This window comes from Glossina fuscipes, unplaced genomic scaffold, assembly GCF_014805625.2.
Source record: "Glossina fuscipes isolate IAEA_lab_2018 unplaced genomic scaffold, Yale_Gfus_2 0, whole genome shotgun sequence".
NCBI lineage: Eukaryota > Metazoa > Arthropoda > Insecta > Diptera > Glossinidae > Glossina > Glossina fuscipes.
In genome coordinates this window covers 39,170,031-39,194,292 of record NW_023998414.1, presented here as the reverse complement: position 1 = coordinate 39,194,292, position 24,262 = coordinate 39,170,031, and positions in this window count along the sequence as shown.

Below are 24,262 nucleotides of genomic sequence, written 5' to 3'. Positions count from 1 at the left end.
GAATTTTTTGCAGGCAGGTGGGTGTTGAAAATGAATAAAATCGGTCAAAAGGTACACCTGTAGAACACCTATAGCACGTAAAGTGAAATCATTGCTGTTTTTGTAAATAAAAAAATGGATATTTTGCTTGTTGCTTACAACCTACAAAAGTTAAATCCATAAAAATTTCCACGTACGAGTATATTCTATAGGCTATGCCTTAGTGAAATTTTCCGATTTGATTTTTTTGTCAAAATCTTTATAACGTCCAGAAGCTAACTTCAAATACTACATAGTGAATACAGATAGATTCTTGGCCAGTGTCAAATTTAGAATGCCCCTAAGCATGGCTGTCTGTCTGTCTGCCTGTTTGTCTGTCCATCTGTCTCAAAAATGAACAAACTTGCAAAAGGGTTTAAAAATGATCTAAAGCGTTCAAAGGACACGCCTGGAATGCAAAACAAAAATTGGCAAAAACTTCGCTCTCCTGATCATAACTCATAAGCCATAACGGGTATATGATATAAAAAAATGCACAAAGTGCAAACGACTTCTTTCAGCTTTCGTTACGTTATCGATGGTGAGTATAAGAATTTCCGTCAAAGCCGAATATAGTTTTTATACTTGTTTGTTATTGGTTATGTGAAACAGGATACGTAATATACAAACGTAAATTTTACTTTGTGGGATGAGTTGTAAAGTGTTGATAAAATATATAAAAATATGATTGCGGGCAGAGACAGTCTATGCATAATTTTGGATTTCCAATAACTCTGTCTAACGCGTGTGTATGTTTTTAGCTGGAATTAGCGAAAGTGCAACGGTACGGTAGGATACAATTTTATAGGCAGCGATATTTGCCAGTTCAAGAGATGAGTATCAAAAAATTTTAGTTAAGTGTCTTTCCCTACATTATCTGCGTTCTTGGAGCAAGGTGTAGATATGATTAAAAATTTGCTATAGTCGTCATCAAAAACTTCGTAGGTAAACATCACAGATATCAAAAACTGCAATAGTACGCGTACGGAATTCGAAATTCTGATTGTTTGCCCCGAAAAGTGTTAGCGTCTTCGTCTTTTCATATACCCGAAAGAACGACTGATATTTTGAAAACTGAAAACGTCAAATCGATTAACTAACTTCTCATTCTATAATTTTCATATAGAGTCTAATGATTTCCTTTAGCAAATGTAAAGAACAAACTTTAGAAATAACGCTTTTCTTCACCCAGTACAAATTGATGACTGATTTTTTATAGAGATTAATTACTATTAAAAGTAGTTCTCAGCTTAACTAAAATTACATCTAAGGAAAGAGATTGCACGACTAAAAGTGCGATGAACGATCAGCACTATCCAATTGTTAGGGTTTGAATTAACGTGAGTGTACATTTTCGAGTTTATTAAATGCTGGCTGAACGAGTTTCGTGTTGCTTACACTAGCCATTTGTATATATATATATATATATATATATATATATATATATATCATTAGGGAAACCTACCTATTCTTGAATACTGTTCAATTAGCTAGCATCCAAAATACAATCTTTACCGTGAACAGATTGAGTCGGTACAAAAACAGTTTCTAATGTTCGGACACGAAATCCTAACCATCACCTAGGAATCGTATTAAGGTGCTCACTCTTGAACGCAAGCGAATTATGCTAAATGTGTCTTTTTTTTGTAAATAGACTTCGGAAATGGCATATCTGAATATACTTAAATGACCAACAGCGAGTGTCTACGCATTTGCGACCACTTAATATTAATTACTATTTACGGCGTTCAATGGTCATTCAAACCTCAAGCGCGATAAAGTTTTCAATACGGGCGAGAATTGGATCTAAGTTATGTGGCAGCTAGTAGGTCCATACTTTGTAAATTTATTTGCAAGGTATATAGAAAATATATAAATAAATAAATTACTACATGACAAACTATGGTGACAGCGATCCTATCCTATCCGAACATTGTGGAAAGGATATATTAGGAACTCTAAATTGATTGACTTCGGCATGAGTGTTGCAACCATAAAGTCGAAGATTATTAAAGCAGTGCGGCCGTCTGTAATGAAACGCCTTATTCGTCCCGGCTGATAATCGTCTGAACAGTGATATTTTTATTTATGTTTACAGTTTTTCAAATTTTTACGTTTATAGTTAAATTTATGATGTCTGTAATGTTTAAACTTATCATTCTTTTATTGATTGAAATGCATATTATAGCTAATAAATGTATATAAAAAAATTGATGCTGTTCATTTTGCTAAATATCTTAGCTGGACTTGTAATTAACTGATGTAATTTTTAAAACATGTTATGGACGAGGAAATGAATAAAAATATTTTGCGCTATCGAAATGGAAATCAACTAAAATTTTAAACATATTTTTATATTCGCGGCAATTATCTAATTAAATATGAATATATGTGCTATAAAAAGTTACAATAATAATAATCATAATCATAATAATAATAATAATAATAATAGTAGTAGTAGGAGCAAATGCAACAAAACAAACTGCCATTAATTGAATTTTAATTACTGTAATCATTAGTGGCCGATTTTATTAATGGCGAAAATCATAATTACCTTTATTGTAAGTACGCATATATATATATATTTGTAAATCTTTAACTATATAAAATTACATCAATAAATTAACAAATTACTTTTTATGCCTTTGTACCTGTTTAACAATACATTGTCGGATTTTATTTTTAGAAATATTTTAATTAACAATAAATTATTTGATATGAAGAGAAATTATTAGGAAATATCGACAATTCGATATTACGTGTAGATAGATAAATGTGCAATTTTTCAATATGTGTGCATGTGTGCGTGTAAATTAGAATTCAATTGTTTCATTTCAGTGGTTTCAAATTTTAATTACATACGAGTGCTCTTACTTACATGCACATATTTTTTTTTATATATATATATATATATATAGAAATACACCAACAAATAAACGCACACATTCCAGTTACTTAATTAGTTTCTATTATTGAACACCGAATGCAATGCGATAAAAACTTTTTACTAAGCATTCAACGATTACTTTAATTACTGAGGTAATCAAATCATCACAAACACGAAAGTCAAACGCCTTTTGATCCGATTTTCGGATACCCAACAATTGAAACAAACGGCTATTGATTGATATTTAATTTGGAGCATCCTTCTTCGAACTTTCGCATCAATAACTTTCATATGTCGCTGGCATCAACTTATGATGATGGCGTCGAATTCTTTACAATTCATTCACACAATATAACTGCGTTGCCCAAAAAAATTAAATTTATTATAGAATATAACGGCCGTGGATGATTTGAAAGAAAATATAATTCAAAGAAAGAGTGAAGAAAAAAAAGTGAAGATTGAAATCAGGGAAAAGCGTTCGCGATTTCATTCCAAGCAAATGCGACAACATTGCCTATGACCGAAGATATTTTTGAAACCAAATGATGCGTTCTTTTCAGATATAATTTGTGTTCTAAATGACTCTCATATAGTCATAGTGAGCGAGTGCTGTTCACTTTAGACTAATGTTTATCAGAAATGTGACAAACGAACTTTTTAATGTCGCAATTGAATCCTTGGAGTGTACCTTTCGACCGTTTTCGGGCTACATTTGTTTTATTATCCAATTAGGTATTCGATAAATTCCTTTAAATATTCAGACAATATCGAACGTTAGCCAGCCACAACGTTCTTGTTTTTGTTCGTTTACGGTTTACGGTGACGATGTGGGGTTTTACGGCTAGGAATAGCGATTAAATGCTTTAAACCTACAATAAAATACATGATGGGTATATGTGGCGCTTCATAATCGCATGCTGACTTATGGATTGTCGATGAGGTAATCCTTGTTGAAAATCAGCAATCATTGCATAAAAGCATTAATGAGATTTAACCAAGTTTTGACTAAGACAAAGTTCTCAACTAAAAGAATATAAAATAATTGATATAATCATAGTTAGACAAAGCCGATCATTATTTACCCTACACCATCTTCACTGATGCCATTCACATATTTCTTTCAATTCCGACTACACCTTGTCTCCATTTAAAGACGTAGATCTCATCGGACCGCTCGAAACGTGAACTGACGCTGTCCGCTTTTCGCAACCTTAACGTTCCTGTACAAGATTCTATCTTTTACATCTTTACTGTTTTTAATCATATAATTAATTAAATTCAGTACGAATTCAAAGAATTATCAATATATATATATAGTTTTTTTTCTATGACTAGCAAACCAGGCAATGACCTCTATACTTGCTCCGAACCACTCGACCTTGCGTCAAGGTATGTTAGTGTTATAAATTACATCAAGTTATCTGAAAAATTGCGCCGTTTGTGTTGAATACAAAACTACATAGACAGTGAGATAGACGGACGGACGGGCTTAGATCAATTTAGGGACTAATAAAACATAGCTGTCTCTTAAGCCTCCATGGGTGTTACATATGTGCGCACAAACTTAATGTGGTTGTTGTACTACATGAGGTGTAGGGTGTCATGAAATCGATAAATGATAAAGAGGAAAATATCAGTTATAAACTACGTACATAATTTCCATCACGCTTTACATTACATATTCGATAAGTCGCAATATCATGTATGTATGGAAAAGTATACATAACGAATCCTATTTGTATCGAAAAGATTTTCCTCTAAATAAGCATAAAATCATTTATTGTTGTGTTGTAATTCCTAAAAATAATTTTTTAATATATTTAATGAAAATAATATTAAGAGTGGAACTGAATAGGCATTCTAAAGGAACGTTGAACTTAGTCGAGGGAGAGTGCAATTTCCATATCACTGCTAATGACAAAAGTTGGTCGGGACTTAGTAAATTAAATCTGCCTATAATTTTTTTTTTTGGTTCACGCCTTTAAAGTCGTGAATACTGATATAACCCGAATAAGTGTCAGGCATTTACAAAGGTAACGTGAACAGTTCCCTGGTTGAACTTGAAGATGGAAACATTCTTATTAGCTTTGCGCAAAATTAGGGCACTGTTATAAGGGCATAAAGACAAATAGTAGACAAATTTGATCCTTGACTTACGACATATAATATTTAAGTGACCATTCTGCAAATCCAATTGACTGGTTGGAATGATTATGAATAATGTGCTTAATGCTCCCACGGCTTGCTTATATATTGTAAAAAATTGAATGTAAGAGGGACATAATATGTTTGTGTTAATCTCAAAACTTATATAAAGTCGACCTTTGGTTTTTAAGAAACTCATGTTTATTTAAATCTTCTTCTTTCCTTTTGCTCCTTTAATGAGTATTAGCTTTGTCTAACCACATAGTTTACGTTTCCTAAAAAATGGATCGCCTTAGTAATAGTTAAAATTACGATGAAATGGAACACTTTTTGAATCTATATATAAATACTTTAGTGTTCGTTAAGTAGTTAATAAAGAAATGACCTTAAAACGGTTTGGGTTAAATTTTGTAATTAGGGATGAGAGTCAAAGTAATTTAGATGCCATTATTTCGCCAAGATTAGATTAGTAGATTAATCTTTGATCCAATTTGATTGATTTTCTAGTGTTAAGAAAATTACGACTTAACCTTCGGGCTAAAAGTTCCAACAGTTAACAGCTAACAAGTCATAAATTAAGAAAATGGCGAAAATTGTTTCATTTAACTGATTTTCCAGATGAAGAAAATTATGAGAAAAAAAATATTAAGAACAAGTTTGAGATTGTAATTGACACTATTCATAGCTCATCCGACGCATACAGAATTATTATGGGCTATGAACACTTGATAATTCTAGTGGAAAGTCTAGAATTATTATAAACAAAACTCGTAGCAATCGTAGGTAGTCGGAGCAGAAAGATGCATTCGAAGACGAAACTCATAACTTCTTTTAATTTTAATTTACAGCAATTAGATAAGAATTCATGGCAATTTTCAATAAAAACTTCTAGAAGTTTGTTTATATGCTTTCTTTTGAGAAGTTTCAAAAATGTCTTCTTATACGAAAGAATATAAAAACATAAAGAAAGTGTTTAAAAATTTAATTTCTTGCTTTATATATCTGCATGTTGGCTCACACGCATGCTTTGATATGAAATTTCACTTGCATCGCATAAATCAGTTTTGTAAATTTTTATAAAATGTCATCTAACATATGTGTGTATGCGTAATACAAGACGCAGGGGGATATATATATATATATATGTATGTATATATATGTATATATATATGCGTATGATTGTGAGTAACTAACTGTGTACCTGACTGTATTTGTCATGTTTGTATGTATTGTAAACAACATTAAAATTGTGTTTACTTTATAACTGACAAGAAGTTCTGTGACAACTGATACAATCAGTCTGCATAACATAACGCATGAAGTAGATAAAAAATTGCTTATATAGTAAAAGCATGCGTTAGAGATGGAATTGAAAGAATTATCGGTAATCGAAGAATCGTGAAAAATTCCAAATGAGGACATGTTTAATTTGGAACGAATCGATCAATTATTATTTATATCCCAGCATTACCAGCTTTTGTATGATGAACAAACAATTCCATTAATTAAAAACCGCAATTTTGAAATAAAGAGCAACTTTTCACTCTTACGATAAAAAAAAAACCCGAGCCCGTCACTGATTTTCGCATTTAATCGACGACAACAATGAAATAAATGTTTGAGTTCGAGTTCGTTCTTCGGTGCAAAATGAACGACTGAGAGACAAATGCGTTTATGTCGATTTCGCTATTCATTAAAAAGTATATGCCTTTCGATGCATATTTTCCGGCGTCACAACCTTTTTTCATCTGTAATCGGAAACAAAGAGAGAGACTGATCGTGGATTTCACAAAAGTCTCAACGCACCTGGATCTGTCCATATGTATTCAGCTTTTCTTTCAATTTGAAAAAAATTAAATGTAAATTTAACTTTAGTCTTATTTGATTTCGACCGATTAAACTTAATCGGCGTAAAGCTCTCCCGGTATATTGATATGAATTCTGAAGCCTATCTATTTTACTACAACGCCTACAATTAACCAAATACATGCTAAGCAGTTTGCAATACAAAATTCCGGGGTTAATGGGGCTTTTGCTCCTAGCGCCGAAACACCTGAACTCTGCATGAAAATATTTTCATTCAAGGCCATTTTTATTTGTTACCAAGTTACCATGTCTGTTTGCATGCAGAAAGTGAAGCGGTTATATAATATCTTCGCATTTTGAAAAAAAAAAAAAAAAAATCCAGAAAATGTAAAGGCTTAGCTTTATTTATTTTATTTAGTCATTTATTTATTTTGGGACGATCACAGGCGGGACTCGACTTTGGGCGAACATATACACATTGTCTCTTGGGAATGTGTTACAGTTTTTTTTTATTGGTGTATAAGTGAGAAGGACGAAGAGTTATTTTATCTCTATTCCTCTTGCGAGCCGATGATGAATGCGAATGAATGCGAATAGCTGCCAAATAATGCGGATATAATTCTTATTAAAATTTATTTGCCGTTTCGCCACAAATACTTTATCTACTTTTTTCATATCCATCACCGAAGGATGAGGGGTATAATGATTTCGTCAATACTTTCGTAACGCTTGGAAGAAAGTTTGCTTGTTCCTTTTCCTTTTTTTGAGGACCACGGTGATGGGTTACGGCCCAATATAATATTCGTATTTGTCTGATTTGTTTTTTTTTTTTTTTTTGTATGTACGAAACGTACGTAACGTTTATGTAAATACATGCGAAAGGTCTTCATCTTTCTATTTGCAATTTTCAATTTCATTGGTTAATTAATGAAAAGTTTGTGTACTGATAGATTTTGTGTGACCTCAATGTCTGTTCAATGTCTTTACGTTAAGTTTGTTAAGGATATGAAGTTGGACTCTTTCAAATGTCATCGTCAAATTTTCATCCCTAAAATGTATATAAGTTCTCGTTCCTAACAAAAAAAAAAAAAAACAAGAAAAAAGAAAATGATGCATTTTAAATGCACATATACATACATGTACATATATGTACATTTATTTATGCATAAGCACACAAAATTATTTGAGTTTGTTAGAAACAGAAACGTCAAGTCAAGTACTCAAGAAAACAAATATTACAGTTATATCTACGAAGGTGCCTGCCTGTGTATGGCTTGTAACTGTAGATGATTTCTATATGCATATATACACTCTATATATATATATGTTATATATGTTATATATATTATATAACATATATATATATATATATATATATATATATGTTTATATGTACGCAAGTATGTTTAAGAAACTTAACGTGTACGGTTAGAAAAAAGTTAACAAAATATGTTATTGTTAAACGTAAACGAGAGAAATCCAAGTTAAAATATTTAACCACACACACACTATCTAAAGAGCTGAACTAAACTGCAAAAGTATGAATGGAAAATGGAAGAAAATTTCCCCTTACTTTGAGATTTTTGATTGTTGCTTAATTTTAGAGATTAACGAGGAAATTTTTTACGATATTTGCAAAATTTTTGCAAACACACGAAAGCAAATACCGACCTAAATACCTTACGAATATATAATGAACTCTTTCTCTAAAAGTAATTAGCGCCAAAGGCACAGAGGAACAGTTTGCATATTTAGGCAATTGGCCTTGACTTTGATCCGTGGTGTTTTTTTTCATGTTTTTTTGCAATTCTTTTTAAATTCCACCTCATCACTTTAGCGTAAGCTCTTTAAAACTATATAATTCCTCATAATTACGTATGCTTCGTTATAATCTAATAATTTGATAAGAAGTCGAATATTGATAGATTTGTCTACACTACCACCGGTAAGATGGGATGTATGTGAAACACCCACAAGGACTTAATTTAAATCAAAATTTTCTATTATTCCTTTCGATTCAGGATATAAATGAATGAACTTATACCTGTTTATCTTTATGATCGATAATTCGTCTAATCACTAACCACGATTTTTGTGTTTAACTTATAAGTGAAAATTTTTTTGATATATTTTAACTTTGTGGCTTAAGGTCGAACGTTATCGAAAATCAAATGCCATATTTGATGAAACGAGGTTGCATGAAAACCAGTCGATTTTCTAAGAAACCAACTTATAAAAATCGCTACACCAAATACAGTCAAACCTGTTTTTGTGCGGTCTTTTTTTATGCGCTTTTTTTTGTGCGGTATATGAATATCGACACATTGAATTTCGCCGAGAGGTTAGGTCAATCTGAACTGTGTTGGCATCACTTTTTTTGCTATCAGTGTGTATGTACACACTGCACCAGCCATTTTCATACCTATTGCATCAGCCTATTTCATTAGGCATGCTCAATGTTCTTATGCATTATTGCATTGAAAATTTCTCCTTGTTTAAAATTAAAAATTAAAATTTTTTTAAATGTTTCAATGTGTAATTTAATTATTTATTTAGTTTGGAAAGCACTTTCTTGCTATTTCGTGAAGCTTTGACATATTTTCTAAATGAGACCTTTTTATGCGGTCCCTCTCTACCGCATAAAAAAAATTTTCTTTAATATGCTGTGAAAAATTATTTCTTATAGCTATTTATGAAGTTTTTGAATATTTTTTTTTGTGCGGTTTTTTTTCTGCGGTCCCTATCTACCGCACAAAAACAGGTTTGACTGTACAAATTCGTGATAGTTTACCCACCGATTCGGAGGACATTTCGCAGGTGAAAAAGTATAAGCAATCAAATTAGCAACAGATAACTAGCATGTAAAATGGTAAATAAGCAGTATATATTCTGACGGGGTCGAGTCAAGCGTGTCGAATCGTAACGTATGATATAATATTTAATTAATAGAAAGGCGAATTAAAACAGCAAACAGAAGCATTATAAATATAAGTTCCTCTAAATAATTTGCAACTAGATCAGCTAGGAATTGTCAATAACTAACTAACACTAACGTTAATCTCAGAAGTCAGAATACAGCGATACGAACTTGGTATCAAACGGACCTCGATGGACACCTAAACTCATAAAGAGCTTTTATTGTAATAGTATTTGTCCGACTTCTTTTGAGATTAAGTTCATGTTCATCCGCCTGACTGGTCGAATAGGCAAGCGAGGTCAAGTGCAGTAGAGTTTTTAATCAAGCCGATGGCTTCACTCAGCGGCTTTCGATTTATTTCTCCAACTAAATTAATAATAATAACAATAACCAGTCATACCACCCAATTGTGCGTTTTAGCATCGCTGCGATTTACAGTTCTTGGAAGATCTTTCTGCAAATTTGCTTCAGGTTTTTTTGACCCCCTCTCATATAAAAGCTACCTATCAAAAGTAAGCCTTATATAATATAATATTGAATTAAAGATGAGAAGCGAAAGATCCATTTTTGTGCCATGATTTCATTGCATAAGTCTTTTGATTTATTGAAAAGTGGATCAAGTCTAGGCATTTGAAGAATTGAATTGAATGCATGCGTATCCACAACAATTAAACCTTTGGAGCGGGTCCTGGGCCATTTAGTGCTAGTTCTCTCATAATTAATTTGCCTACGATGAGTGAATGCATTAAGTGTTGTAAACATGGGGAAGTGCATTCCAAACAGAAGCGCCTTCAATACATAATTATATATGTATACGTTTTACAGTAATAATAGTGTACCGCAACCGCACTTACATACTTCGGTAAATGTTGCATTATATTTCGCTTCTACCGAACAGGCGCTTAATCCGTTCGTTAAACGGTTCTTTATTTCAAATATCCAGTCAGATAAAGTTGCGGCGTTGAGAGAAAAACATTAATTTAATGATTTTACTGTGGATTCATGTTAACCGTATAGTAATCTCATGTTACAAATGTGCCTGTGCGAGTGCGCCAAATTTGTGTGTACATATGTTCATCGATATACTTATTTTTACACAAAAACTTACCACATGCGGAGTAAGTAGTAGTTCATTAATATTAAATAAAATAATTTAATTATTTTATGTGATATCTATAATGATTTTGCTATACACTCGGGGTCGCGTTCAGATATTACATTACAAATTAATTTGCTTTTCTATTACAGTTGTATGAAATATTGTGCACTGAGCGCATACGAGGTGTGTTCAAAGAGAGAAAAGCTGACTTTTTATTTTTATTTTTTTTTAAATCGTATTTATTTGTACATCAATGTCCATCTTATTCCCTTCAAAGTAATCCTCCTTAAATATGGCACTTGTGCCAGCGCCCTTCCAACGATGCGGCGTTTATTTTACTTAATTATGGCACCATACGCGTCCTACGCAAAATATCTGAAAAAATTGTATGGCATGAATCAACCGATACCCCGACATGCTGAGAAAGTTCTCTAATAGTTATCTAGTGACTATTCTCCATAGCAATTGTCTTTACCGCCTCTATGTTTTCATCAGTCGTGGACGTGCTGAAGCGTTCTTGACTTTCGATAGAGAGAGTGCATCACGTTGCAAGTTTTAATACTGTTTTCGAAACAAAAAAAAAAAAAAAAAAAAAAGGAGATAAGTCGAATGTTTGTCACAAAGCGGGATGTACTGAAAAATCATCCAGCTTGATATATAGTTTACCTGTAACTTAAAATTCCGACCCATCCATACTAATTATCTAATTACTTTCGCGTCCTCAACTGCAATAGTATATTATAGGTAATTAGTTTTTTCAAAAAGAAGAAGCAGAGTCAAGTATAGCATATGTCGGTTCGTCTTTCTAATCTTTAATCAGAATATTAAATGACACTGTCGCTTGATTGTACAAGAATGATTTGAAGAAGCCCTGAATAGCTCACGTCTTTCCATTAAACTGATTATATTTCGGATATAAATCAATAAGAGAAATATCTGCGCAATAAATATGAAAATTTAAAACTTTGTGTTGCTGAATAGTTAACAAAGCCAAATATATTATTACTAAGAATAAAAAGTGCAATGCTTTTCTTGGTTCTCCCCTGTTAAGTGCTGCTGTACAGGCAAGATTGCACTATATTCGTGGCGTTTGCATAAGAGGCATAACTTCCCGTTTCCGTACTCTATCTCCACGAGAAGAAGAAAATCATACGTGTGAATTAAGCTTAATGTTATATACGAGTTACATACATAAACCTATAAAATATATGTAGAATATAATTATAACCAGCGGATTCATCTCATAGCAGTTAATCTTAGAATCAGACGACAATTGTGATTTGCTTGATTTGTTTCAATTCTGTATTGACTTTTATAAAATTGTTATAATTCGTAGAAAAATATTAGTAATATTTGAGACGTTTCAAAGTATGAGGTTCATCTTAAAGTTTCTTGCGAGCGGTGTTATTTAGGAAATGTCATGCGAGATTTTTTAGAAAATCGCATTTGCGTTTTACAAAAGCAAGTGCAAATAGTTAAATTATATCTGGATTTAACTTTAACTCCGAATCCGAATAGAAATACATTGATTTGCTATTATCAAAGAAAAAAAGAAAGAAAGAAAGAAGTTTACGATTAATCGATCGAATGATATCTACATTTGGCGTATGAAAGATAGCTTACGTAGACAATCAATGATTGTCGATATTGAAATAGATGCTTGATCCATTCGTAATTCATATTTATTTTACAGATGCCTGAAACTTTCTTGCACAAACGCTATAAGAGATGACTTCCTGTCTTTGTAGAATGGTGTCAAGAAATGGGAAAATATTAAAAGTGTAATTTTGTTTTTATTGAACTTTCATTATATATGTTGCGTGAAGCAAAAACTTAAGGGCGTTTTTTTATTTTAAAACTCAAACCCATTTCTCCGTAGTTTTCAGATGATTTTTATTAAACCAAAAATAGATCGCATTGATCGGTAACCTTTTGCCATTCCTGTAAAGCGTTTATTTTTAAATTACAAAGATTCCGTCCTTTTCCGAAGTCTCTTCTAAAGTTAGCTTTTTTATACCGCTAGAAGAGTGTGTGTTGTTATTAAAAACATGTGGGATTCCCAAAAATCGCGGCTTGAAAGCTACCTATTAAGTACGACGCTACGAACGGTTTCCTTCCTCTCTATTATACTGGGAAACGTAGTTATAATCTTAAAAGGATAAGCCGTAAATTTGCAAAACTTTTGATCGCACATAGCTTGGGGAGCTGGTTGAGTTAACATCAATATCAACTTCGAAACAAGGTATGTTATGTTGAGAATGGTAAGATTATGCAAATACAACTTAATATATGCGCAGTAATAAATCAATCTACGACACAAGAGAAAGTTATATGCAAACATATCATTACTAACTTATTTATTTCGTTTTTTTTTTTTTTTTTTGGTGAAAAATTGAATTTTTCGAGATTTCTTTAGTGCACACATATATATTACAAATATATTTAAATGCGGTTGTGATTTTTAACAGTAGCGACTTAGTTTTTATATGAACATATTCGGTATGTACTTTAAAGTATGTGAATATAGTTTATCATCAATATGCATGCTGTCAAGAAAGTATCAGGAATTTAAAAAACTTTAAATTAAAGTATGAAATTTGAAACATATTCCTAATTCGAAAAGTACGATATTTATTTAAAATGAAAATCGGAGGAGAAACTTGAGAAAAAGTAATGAAAATGGATGCGATAGAGAAATGAATTCATAAGCGACTTTTTCAGGTCAATACCAGTTAAGCGGAATTTTTTAAAATATTATTCGTGATACTTTTTTTATTGAATCGCTTGCAATGCGACTGCTTGCGATATGTATTATCATATAAGTATGTGAGCTTCTTTTTTTGTGTGGAACGTTTCATAGTAAATAAAAAAAAATTTTTGGTTAGAAAAGTGCTGAACTGAATTTTGCCGTTGTGGCGCGGAAGGAAAAGCAAAAATCATTTTCATATATCGTTACTAATAGTACACATACATAACTACATTAATCATAACATGCTTTTGTTGGAATTAAGCAACAATAAAAGAAGAAGTAGAAGAAGGAAAAAAAGAAAACAAATATCAGAGATAAATATTTTCACGAAAACCAGCGAAATTCCAGCGCTATTTGTGTTAGTCTTCCCGCGTGTGCACTCGTTTCAATAACTCTGACTAAGGCTGGCGTAGTTAGCTGCTTTACAGTGCCGTTGTATTTTTTATTTAAGTAATTCTTAGAGGATTCAAGATAGCAAAAATTCCACCGAATAGTTAGATATTCAGCTTTCACCCTAAAATCCTTGAGTAAATAAATTTCGAACTCAAATAATCAGCAAAAATATATTTACTAAGCCCTAACGTGTATTACTGAAACAATTTTAGCGAAAACACAAAAAAAAAAAAGAGAAAGAGAAAGAGAAAGAAAACGAGATAAATGTAAGTCAAATCAACCATCAAAACGTCATATTAAAAGATTACAGCTGACAGCATTTAACGAAATGGTTTTTAAATCAATTCTAAATGAATTTCATCAAATGTTTTGCATTCTTTTTTTTTCCTTTTTTATTTATAAATAAAACAAATAATGAAACAAAAGGTTACTAATGGAAAGACCGATGAACTGTATGAATTTGTACATAAAAACGAATATAGGCGTATGTACAGATGTATACATACATGCATGCATGGCAATACGTGTTTGTGTATATTGAAAATGAATGGAAAATAAAAAATAATAGTTTCGGATTAAAACAACAAAAATGAAACACATCTGGGCTAAGAACTAAAAATTGGTGTGAAATGAAACAAGTAACAACATTATATTCGGCCGTCACCGAATCTTTTATGCCCATCACCGTTATCCCAAAAAAAAAAAGACAACAAAAGTAAAAAAAGTAAATTTTCATGCGGCTGATGGGCGTGCCTTTGCGACAGGTTAAGTCACTTCCAAATCCTTTTGCATAATTTGTAGGCGATATCTTCATTTTCGTTAATTACAAATACTACACAGTGACGTAGACAAACAGATGGGCAGACGACGAGACGGACACGTTTAGTTGCATTCAAAATTTGAAAATAGTCAAGAACTTATATACTTTATCGGGGCTTTGAAGCTTGTTATGTAGAGATAATGAAAAAAATATTAAACTTTCATCCACTACAATATTGGTTAGGCCTGGTTAGTTTTCCCCAATTTTTTGGACAAGTACCGCAGCACCGCCCATTGAATGCATAATGAAATTTTTGTACTTTTATCTGCTATAGTATACGAGTGAGGAGCAAAAACAGAACAAATTTTTGAGTCCTTTTGAAAAGCAAAGATATTCTCAGTTTACGTGGTACATTGGGCGTGTACTTCGACCGATTTGGCCCGTTTTCAATATAAATCTGCATGCAAGAACTTCGAATGTTGCTATCAAATTTTAAGTTATTAGATTCATTTATGCGGTCAGCAGAATGCTTGCAATAGACTTTATACAGACGGACAGGCCTCATCCTTCGGCGATGGGTACAAGAAGAATAAAGGCGAAAGAATTAAGCTCATCAATAACAACAACTAGATTACACAAGCTGTGAAAACTCTTATTGCACATCAGCCAAGATCTATTCAATTTGAATGGCAAATGGCAGCACGATAATAGTAGACGCCATTCTCTTGATTCTCGCAAATGGTATTCTTTTTTGCTGAATTTGTCGCCGTGGTCACTCGCACTTGTATATTTTCTTAGTTATATCTTGTAAATTTGTTTAACTTATTATTATTATTATTATTATTATTATTAATTTCGCCAGAGAAATAAATTCTAAGACTAAACTCTTAAAAGCACTAGCATCTAAAGCTATCGGCCTTTATTAAAAACTCTACCGCACTTGAGATTCGAACCCACGACCACTGAGTTGCTAGTCGAGGCTCTTGCCTACTCAGCCACCCAGGCGGATATTTGTTTAACTTAATTGCATATTGTAATGCAAGGGCAGAAGAACGTGTCTATTACTTGAATATCAAAATAGAAGAGAGTGAAATATCAGCGGCTGGTTCGATCTGCCGAACTCTTTGTTTATTTGTATGTGCGAGCAGTAACTTTAATAACGTGGAGAATGAATGATTTTATGGTGAGTCTTTTTCATACATAGTTTTCCGATAGTGTGACTTCTCTATTATCATAATAATAATGTAACTATTGGTCTCGAGATGTTTCGATCGCGATTGCAAAGTATTTTTTTATTTTTTTTGGATTATTTTAAAAGATCCACGCAGCTGCTTTCTTCTTAACTTTTCAATAATACGCATCACGCCATCGAATTTTCGAAAACCAAATATTTGGACAATTGGAAATTTTCGTCCTTTCTATTATCCTGACGATCCAAGAGAGCCAGTAAGAAAATTAGTTATTCTGGAAAATTTATGACCGGGAGGAGGGAGCTCCTCTTTAACCTATTCTAACGGTTTTAAATTCATTCGGTCAATTGACCGAGAGCTTAATTAACGATACATAAAAGCTTTGCATGTGCTTTTACTATCGAAAGTCGGGGTATGTTAATTGGCGTATTGTTCTTGAGTTAATTTTTGATTAAAAATCTTGAGCAATGTTTGGATGTTCCTTTAATATTTTGAATCAGGTTTTCAACCAAATGAAACTGCAAGAAAGTGTCGGTGTGAGGGATCATACTGATTAAATGTACCATCATTCGAAAAAGTATTGTTTTAGGTTTTCAAGTCTCGGGAAATATTGCGTTTAAATTCTTTTTCTTTTTCCTTTCGAATCATTTGGAAGAGAATAAACTAATGGCTGTTTATTATGCTGGATATCGATATTATAAGCTGCAATTCATTTGTAACTCGGTCGAACGAAGATAAACTTTTTATTCACTGACCATTTATTGTTTATCGAAACTCTCTTTTTGTTAGTACTCTAGTAAACACTAAAAATTATCTTAGAAATAGGTTTAAATTGTCTCAGTTAGTCTCAGTTAAGTATTTTATCACAATTTTGTGATGCATTTATATTATAGTTGTCCCAAGGGCTACGAGATGTTAAATTTACCTACATTTATCGGTAATCGTTATAAAAATGTATAATAAAAAGAAAGTATAAAAAATCTAGCAACTAAAAAACTAAAAATTTACAACTACGTCCAGGCAGTAGAAGCAAAAAGAGAAATGCGCGGGCTGTGTGCGGTCGTTACAGTACCAGTCATGAATTTTGATTGAATATATACAGCAAATGGCATTTGAATACAAATAAATTCATATACATATGTGCATACATATTGTATGTAAACAAAAAAAAAAAAGAAAACAATTTCATATCCCTCGTATTGCGAAAGATGGACAAATAGCGATGTTATCACTCGCCTAACAGTGTCCTTATATAGGCAGCATCAGCGTGAAACGTTTAGTCCATTTATTAAGCAACGAAAAGTGAAATTTAATATTGGGTACATCTAATATTGATATAAGTATGCAACAGAATTAACCGTTAATTCTCTCGCAACCCTTCGTTTTAGATGATCGTATTAGGATCGCAAAGTAAGTACAAAAAGCAAGCGTACAATTAGGGCCATTCACAATGCAATCACTTTATTCTGACATTAGGCGCTTCAATTAATCTCTAGCTGGGAAATCGCCATAGAGTAAGGAATGAGGTCTGCTATCTAGTTTAGCTGTTGCGGTTAATAGCATAATACAAGGTAATAGAGAGAACATCGTATGAGATTACCATCATCAGTACGCAATAATATTTCCATACCACAAAAAACTTAATAACACATTCTCTTGGGTAATCAACAAACACATAAAAATAATTCAAGTCTTAATTTTAATGTTAGTAAAACCGTTGAATAGATCGGAGATATTCTGAAATACGTGAAAGAATTTCTGTTCAGGTGGTAGCAAAAAAGCATCTAACTTTTACGTTCAATATTAATACAAGTTATTCGAAGGTTATTTAAGAGGCAGCCTAACAACACCAACATCACAAGCCAAATAGGGTAAAAAGTGTAGAGTATAAAAGAAGAATATTTAAAAAGAGCATCATATATTCCAGTCCATCTATCGTCGAATGACGATCCCTCCGTGGACTATAGGAACGGGAGCAAAGGCACGATCAAAATAAGCAACCCTCCAAAGAGTGGTTTAGCATCGATAGAGAATCCTTCATCCACGGAGGGCAATAGAAACATTTGATTGGTTTTGCTCCTTGTATCGTGGAGAAGAGTCTTTCCAGTCCAGGAAAGATTTGAAATTTTTTTCTTTATTCCTAAACTACAAAGTTACATATTACAAATTGTTGTTCGAAATATCTTATCCCTGTGTGCTCGTAATACGGTAGCGGTCAGAAAGAAGTAAGCAAAGGGAAGGAGATAGGAAGCGATCGCGGCATAATGAGTGGTCCCAAATGTGTGACTGTTCTGCTTTAACCGACTGATCACTTATCATAGCGGACACCAAGTTTGCTATGAGATTTGAAGTCGCCAAAACGATTCATATCTATTACGGGAACCTAAAAAAAGTCATCGATCATGTTTTCTTACATACTTGCAGCAGTTGCTAAATAAATTAAATGAATTCCTTTTAAGCCTCACGATGGAAATTTTGTCAAACAGAAACGATTGAGACAAATAAAATTTGAGTTTTTTTTTTCGTAAAAGTTTCATTGATTGTAGCAGTCATAAGTTCAAAAAATCTCTTCGTTGAATGCAAATTTCTAATCAGATAAGAGATCTTTGAGGGAAACCATCCAATAATTATCATATCTCTATTTGTTTTATAGTTTATCTGCCTATCGCCGGCACTTATTCAGTCGTGCTTAGCTCTATTGTGTCCTAAAAAATATTGAATGCTTCTAATGTCCGTGTTGTGCCGTCGTTTGGAGTGATATGGGCTACTGAGATCGAGGTAGATATTCCATTAGCGAAGATTAGAAAAAATAAAAAAGTTTTTATTCTGAATCGTTATAGGCACGTCTGCCCGTCCGTTTGTGTCAATGCGCTTAATAACCGTTCTAACGGTTAAGAAAATTCAGATACTTTTTTCAAATTTGGTAAGAGCATTTGAAAATGGATCAAATCATTTAAAGAGGGCGCATACAGTGCAGTGTAAACTCAGAACGCCTATGATTTCAAAAGCAGAAAAACTTGTAACGACATTTCATATTTTGATTTAGTGATCTTTTTCTGTTGTTAAAGATAAAAAGGTGGTTCGGTCAAAGTCGAATATATTTTTTTTAATTGGGTTCGCTCTCAATAGTATTCACATTCGTTATATTGCTACGCAAATGATATGTACTTGAAAGAAACTTTAGAATTTATTGACTTTTTTCGCTCGTTAATGCAGCGCGTATAGGAAGTGAAATGGTATATGTAAAAGAATTGTCTCACGGTTTTAAAAGAAAGAAATATGTCGAGGATTGTTTTAGGGGCGATTGCATCAACGTATTTCGTTTTAAATTTTTAAACGAGACTCATTGTAAATTTTCTTAATTTCCGGATCGAATTAATTCGCTGCACATATTTCTCATTTGTGCCAATTGTTTGTTTGTTTGAAGATTTGCTCTCAAGCTAAAATTCTATTCAATTCTTGCCATATGTCCAGTGCGGTAGCATCCGTCCTATTGCCATTCATCGGTTTCAGTTTGAAACAGTGTAAACATAATGCTATGTAAATCGGGATTCAATCAAACTGGATCGATGATGAGTTAGATTTTCGTTACCGCGCATTGTTGGAAATTCTAAGCTGAAAATAATAAAACAGAGAACTAAGTGATTCCGTTCGCTGGCCGCCTAGCCTGCACGTACGATATGGAAACAAGAGAGCAAAACTGCACAGATATCGTTACTGTATAGTGTGCGTTTAGAGCTTGGAAGAAGAGAAAGAAGATTCCAGATAAAATAATTTCAAAGGCTTCTACATCGTCACATACATTTACTTATTTATTTAAAAAAAGAAAATTATGTTCGTGTCCTAAGGCGAAGCTTGAGCGAATCGTTATATTTCACTAGCTAGCCTTTCAATTTGCCTTAGGAATATTTGTAAAGGGTTCTATATGAACACTTCTTATATTATGCGTACAAATAAGTCTTGGGGGGATTTCCAACAGCTGACGGGCGCAACTAGCACCAAAACGCTTTGGGCCAGCTTGTAACTATTTCCATATTAATGCGCCAGCATTTGTTCCTTAGAAATTAGTACGTGTCTTTGTGCGCTAGCCATGTCAATCTTGGTGTCGGCAAAACACAAAGCGAAGGGCGAAGCGCTGCCTTCTTCTTTTAACTTGAAGAAAAGTGGACTAATAAACGCCGCTTGCTGGGTGAAGCTTTTGGGTAACAAGCTCCATTAAAATTGACGATTTTGGCACCAGCGGCAAAGAAAGCTACGAGATGCTAGTGCCGTCCACTTTACAGAGCGGCTGATCTGCTATATATGACTGCATCGATTTGAACTAGTGCTAGGATTGGAGAATATGACGCAGTCGGTAAATGTTTTAAGACCAAGTTGAAGGTCACTTCTTGAGTTGCTTTTCCTGCTAATGCGCGGGAAAGTGTCATCAAGCAAAATCTGTTTTGCTAACACTTACACTGCATGCATTATCAAGGGGCCTTCGTAAATGTAAAAAGGTAAGAGCCGCCATTAATTATAAGATAGAAATTTCGTGTGGACGGATCACGTAACCGTGGGTTACACACGATCCAAGAATTGATTTGTTTGAAGTTTTTAAAATACAATAGTGGGCACATTTACGCTCATTAGTAACATGTTTTTTTATTTCATCGACCCTCTAACGTATATTTCTGTTTTTAAGCGGAAGAACAAATCTAAGGTATACGTAGTCCACGTTGAAGACTATGAAAACATAAATGTTGAGTAAAAATAATTCACTTTAGAGTAAAGGCAGCCATCTCAGTCATTTAGCCGAAATTTATGTTTCGCATTGATTCGCATAATTAACTAATTTATCAACTGTGTTAAGCAAACCACGAAAGGCTTCAATTTTATGGTTTGTGGTGGTTCCGGCTTTTATGCGGACAGAAGTGTTAAACAAAAACAACAAAAAAATAAATAAACATTAAAGTCAGGCTACGCCGACTTTTGTACACCCTCTCCCTCCCCATCCCTAAATCATTTTTATGATAAAATGCCAAAATTTTATTACGACGCTCATAACGGTTTAACGGAGACGGTATAAAGCATGCAATATAGGACTAAAGTGTATTATTGATGGCCGTAACCTTTCAGTATGAGATATGTAACCCGCGCATAGTTGTCTAAAAGTTAATGTCGGTGTCTTTGATTCTTAGAATATCGGTTGTTTTATAAAGAAAACAAAACTTGTCGGGCGATTGACGCTAGGAGCATTAATCCGGAATCTGCCACTGTTCGCATTCTTATCAGCAGGCATTACTATATCTGATTAGCAACGATTTTATTTGGTGGCTCATTTTCCGCTCAAGCAGGATTTGCTTACATTCCTGCGACGATATTCAAAAGATAGGGTTTTTGTCCATAACTTCAAAATTGCGTTTCTTTTTTTTAGTAAGAAATTCATAGGGGACGTAGTGGTTAGTGATTGGCGATACTTTCGATTATATATCTTGTATTATTTTTTTTTCTATCACACGTTAAATTTTACTTAAAAACGCAGCAGACACGTGTCTGATATTAAAACAAATTTTGCCCCTCGGGATATGTACAGAATTATAAGTGGTTTTGCGAAAGGACATCTTCGGTCAATATCATTGAATTAATGAAAGCCGACCAAGTTGTGTAACTGTGTAAAATTTGGGTTGGCTGGTTGATGCCTGCTCTACACTTTTCTTACGTACCGTATCAAAAACATGTTTATCGCCGTAAACAGAAAATGAATTAATAAATCTTCCAGCTATGTGCTTATCTAAGGTATTCGAAGTTTTCCTTAAGGCAAGTGCAGATTTCTTTATCATTTTCTTAATGTGTATTCTTTTTACTTTCTGTTTAATTTATAACAAAATATACTCTTTCTAAATAGATATGTTGTGCGAACTTGAATGATTAAATATTTAAATTTTTCGAAATTGGTATATGAGGCAACCCTATGTTCTTATGTAGAAGCGTACCTATGCATATTTACTTGGAGCAAAAGTATAATTTTGAAAAGAGAAACTAAAACTTTAATTTTAAATATTTGCAAATACTAATAAAAGGGAATTTATAATGGAGCACATATATACATACCAAGCAAATATATACACATATTAACAATGCTGTAACATTTACTTTTGCATTGTTTAGAAGATTAACACATCACTGCTATAATGTTTAGGTGTATGTGTGTGCATGCAATGCATTTGCTTGAATTAAAATGTTTTATATTTGAATAGATAAGTTAGAGTGCTTCAGCAAATCCTAGGCGTACATGCAAAGGATTATATTGTACTTGTTAGGGTCTTTGAGAACTTTTCATATATATGAGGCATTTTAAACTCTCTAATATATATATTATATATATTTTTACCTTGGATTTTAAGATTTCGTAATTACCAAGCAATTTGCTGCATCCATAACAAGATGCCACGATCTTTAAGGATCCACAAATTGCACGCTTCTAGTATGTTACAGGCCAACAGAGTACTTTCGATTCAAGTGAAGATGTTTTTCAGGCCATGCCTTGCTAATAGCTTGTATAAGCACACAATATAATTTTGTCGCCAGCTCAGCTCAGCCCAGTTCTCTTTGGATATGTCTCTCTCTCTCTTTGATTAATTTTTACGTTGATCTTCCGTCATAGCATCACAGTCGACGATGTATTTCTCTTGTGTATTAGGGTTACGGATCCCGCGTCACTTTATCACTGTATAGTAGCAGGCGAATAGTCGATGGTAAGCTTGGATTTTGTAGGACTGCTTGCTTCTTTTTGGTGAAACCCCTCTCTAATAGGAGCTTTTTCTCTCGCCAAACCACTGCATCACCGAAAGACATTAAAAGTTCTTTTCCGTTCCGTTCAATTACGAAAATTGCACGCACAAGCACTACTATAGATGTGAGGTGCCCAACTTTTAACAAGATCGCCAATTTTGCACCCAAAACACAAGTGTTATCACCTTTTGTATTGTGGATCTCCTATCCACTTTCGTTTCACAAAAGTTATCCATTCGACTTGTTTGCACAGTTTCGAAGTGTATTGTGTATGTAAAATACTCGCGACATCACAAACAAAACAAGAAAATGTGTGTGAACCAATTAAAAGCCTCAACTGGATCAAACGGTAGATCATTTCCAACAGACATCAATCTAAATATTCATTTCAAATTGGTGGCTTCGACGTCTTGTCAATGTAAAAGGATCGACAACACTTGGTACTCTGTGCATGAGGACACGTAATGATGCCAGTTGGACAGAACATGCTTTCAAAATAAGAGTAAAGCCTAGAGCAAGCGTTGAGGTGCTCATGAGTGATGAAAGTGTTGATGTTTATAAATAGTGGCGGAATATGTTGTACTTGTGTACAGGTATAAACAAGGCAACAAGTGTTCTCAAGAGATAAAAGAAATCCGAATGAGTTCTTTAACAGAACTACCAGGCATCGTCAGCGTTCTCAGGCACCCAATCAACACACCACTGCAACTAATTGCTCTTGAAACGCGCCGCACGGCTTTAGAATAACCCATCAGTAGAGGTTTTTCCCTCCGTACCAGATGTCTCCACTTTTGAATCGGACGTACACAGCCACAACTCACTGTGTGGCTGATCGCAGAAAAAAAATATATCTTCTAATAAAAATGTGGTCTGATTTATTTTGCTCTCATTTTTCCGTAACATTTATTATGCGACTCTTTGTATAGTGTTGCATGATTTTAAGTACGTTTTATGTGATGGAAATTAAATAATAGTTACGCAGCTAAGTGGTTAAAGTTAATCTTTAAGGAACATTGAACGGATGGCTGCCAAAGAATGGTTGAGTCTCGTGATAAGGTCTCGAGCTTTATAAGCTGGTGGTCAAAATTGATTTTTGTCGAGCCGCTGAACGGATTACGGAGCAGCTCTTCAAAATTTTTACAACTTTGATCTAAGTCAAGCAATTGACATATAAAGGCTCAACACTTTACTTCATCATCAAATGTTGATCTCCGTACCATTGTTCAGTTAAATTTTTTGGTCGAAACTTTTTGCTGAAAAAGTTTTTCACTAATTATTGACTTGAAACGGTTTATGTACAGGCAATAACCATCTCATCAACGCGCTTGCTAAGACACACTGCATATGCACAGAAATTTATCTACACTTTAGTATGGAAATCGCTCATTAAAAAGTTTGATATATTTGTTAATATATATTTGTTATTATTATTTTATTATTATCACGTTTTGCTATATCTATCTGTTACTGTAGCTAACAAATGGTGTATCAGTCTAATGCATTATTGTATCAAATCTTTTTTCATAT